Source organism: Dasypus novemcinctus, chromosome 12, assembly GCF_030445035.2.
Source record: "Dasypus novemcinctus isolate mDasNov1 chromosome 12, mDasNov1.1.hap2, whole genome shotgun sequence".
Classification (NCBI taxonomy): Eukaryota; Metazoa; Chordata; class Mammalia; order Cingulata; family Dasypodidae; genus Dasypus; species Dasypus novemcinctus.
Genome location: NC_080684.1, coordinates 16,019,493 through 16,022,371, shown reverse-complemented (window position 1 = coordinate 16,022,371; position 2,879 = coordinate 16,019,493). Strand labels below are relative to the sequence as shown.

The following is a 2,879-nucleotide window of genomic DNA, read 5'->3' as shown; positions in this document are numbered from 1 at the left end:
TCCAAGGACATAATCAATAAAGTGAAAAGAAAACCCACAATGTGAGAAAATATTTGCAAATGATATTTCTGATCAGGACATGTATCTAGCATAAAGAGTTCTTGCAACTTAATAATAAAAGTAGAAATAACCCAATCTCAAAATAGGCAAAATATTTGAATAGATATTTCTCCAAACAAAGATACATGAATGGCCAATAAGCACAAAGAAAGATACTCAATATTATTAGTCATTAGGAAATAAGAACCTAATGTGATATCACTTCATACCCATTAGTATGACTAAATTAAAAAAAAGACAGGCAACAAGAGTTGGGAAAGAAGGTGGAGAAATTGGAATCCCTATCCATTACTGGTGGCTATGTAAAATGGTATAGCTACTTTGGAAGACAGTTTGGCAGTTCCTCAAAATGTTAACCATGGAGGGGAGTGGATGTGACTTAAGCAGTAGGGTGCCTGCCTAACACATGGGAGGCCCCAGGTTTGGCTGTTGGTGCCTCCTAAAGAAGACAAACAAGACAGCAAGCTGATGTGAAGGGCTAGCACAGAGAGCTGACACAATGAGATGACAGAATGGAGAGATACAACAAAGAGACCCAACAAAAAGTAGAGACACAATGAAGAGACATAATGAAGAGACACAATGAGAGACACAACAAGCAGGGATTGGAGGTGGTTCAAGCGATTGGGCACCTCGTTCCCACATGGGAGGTCCTGGGTTTAGTTCCCGGTGCCTCCTAAAAAGAAGATGAGCACACAACGAACAGACACAGAGAGCAGACAGTGAGTGCAAACAACGGGGGGTGGGAGTGGAAGACTAAATAAAATAAATCTTTGGAAAAAAAGTTAAACATAGAGTTATCATATGACTCAGCAATTCCATTCCTAGATAGACACTCAATCAAAATAAAAACATATGTCGCCTTTCGGCCAGAACCGCCATCTTGCAGTAATTTGCCAAAATGATGAACACAAAGGGAAAGAGGAGAGGGACCCACTATATGTTTTCTAGGCCTTTTAGAAAACATGGAGTTGTTCCTTTGGCCACATATATGTGAATCTACAAGAAAGGTGATATCAGAGACGTCTATAAAGAGAATGGGCACTGTTCAAAAAGGAATGCCCCACAAATGTTACCATGGCAAAACGGGAAGAGTCTACAATGTTACCCAGCATGCTGTTGGTAGAGTGGTAAACAAACAGGTTAAGGACAAGACTCTTGCCAAGAGAATTAATGTACGCATTGAGCATATTAAGCACTCCAAGAGCCGAGGTAGCTCCCTAAAACGTGTGAAGGAAAATGATCAGAAAAAGAAGGAAGCTGAAGAGAAAGGTACCTGGGTCCAGCTGAAACGCCAGCCTGCTCCACCCAGGGAAGCACACTTTGTGAGAACTAATGGAAAAGAGCCTGAGCTACTGGAACCTATTCCCTATGAATTCATGGCATACGTGATGTTAAAAAAATAAATAATAAAAGATTTGTGGATTGTAAAAAATATATATATATATATGTCCACGCAAAAATTTGTACATGAATGTTCACAGCAGCATTGTTCATTGTAGCCCCAAAGTGGAAACAACCATTTCCTTCCAAAGGGATAAATAAACTGTGGCATATCCATACAATGAAATATTATTCAGCCATCAAAAGAACGAGGTACTGATATATACTACAACAGGGAAGAACCTTGAGCACACTGTGCTAAGCGGACGAAGCCAGCCGCAAATGACCACATATTATACGAGCCCATTTACATGACATGTCCAGACTCGGTCAACATATGGAGTCAGAGAGTAGATTAGTAATTGCCTAAGGCTGGGGCCAGGGAGGGGGAAGGAAAGAGAATAAGTGACTGCTAACCCGTAGGAGGTTTCATTTGGAGGTGATGAAAATATTCCAAAATTTGGTCGCAGAACTCTATAAGTATACTTTAAAAAATCACTGAGGTGTGTACTGTCAATGGATTAATTTATGGCATGTGAATTGAATAACATCTCAATTCGATTTCAATGAAGCTGTTTTTGAAAAAGGGCACAGGAGCTCAGACCTCCTTGCAGCAGGCTTGAGGCGCTCAGCTCCTCGGCCTCATTGCCCACAGCCGTCCTCTGTGTTCTGGAATGGAGTGCTCTGGCTGCCACCTTAGAAAAGGGACCTCCATTGATTTATCACCAGGGCCCCTCCACTGGCAATACCACAGCTCTCACCGAAGACAGCTGCTCAGCCGCACGGCGTCCCCGGTCACAGGCTGCACCCACGCGGCCAGCTTCGTGGACGTGTGCGCACGCCAGCCGCTGCACCGTGAGCCCGGAGGCGAAGTGGACACGGCCCCTCTCCACGGGGAGCCCGTGGCCACGTGGGGACTCTGACCGGCGAACAACTGCCATGCAGATGTCTATGATTACTGCAGCCTTAGTGCTGGGACCAAGTCCAAGGCAGCGCCGAGGGGGAGAGGTGACTCTACTTTGGGGAATCAGATAGGATTCTCTAAGAAGGAGGCTTTGAGCCAGGGCAGAAGTCAGCGGGAGTGAGCCGGGGAGTGAAGAGCAGGTGTAGGCTCCTGAGCAACGGGCCGCAGAGAGCGCTGGCAGCGCGTGTCCTCACCTGCGTGGAGTCCGGGAAATCCGTGCCATACTTGGGAGTGAGTGGGAGCAGGGATTCCTGAAGGAAGGGGGCTGGAGATGAGGCTGGAGAGGCGGCAGTCTTCTCACCAAGGAGTCGGCCCCTAATCCGGCTGTGATGGGACTGCGTTTGGGGTTTTGGGAATATCATTCAAGTGGCAGTGAGGAGGAGGAACTGGGTAAGCGAGAGAAGGGAAAGGGCAAACAGACCAAGTAGCTGTCATTAAAATAGCCCCAATGGGAGGTGGGGTCAAACCGTAT

At 45.9% G+C, this 2,879-nt stretch overlaps 1 pseudogene; it reads left to right on the top strand.

Moving 5' to 3' along the window:
- Positions 1 to 939: 939 nt before the first annotated feature.
- Positions 940 to 1,495, top strand: LOC105747276 (large ribosomal subunit protein eL21-like; annotated as a pseudogene).
- Positions 1,496 to 2,879: the final 1,384 nt, after the last annotated feature.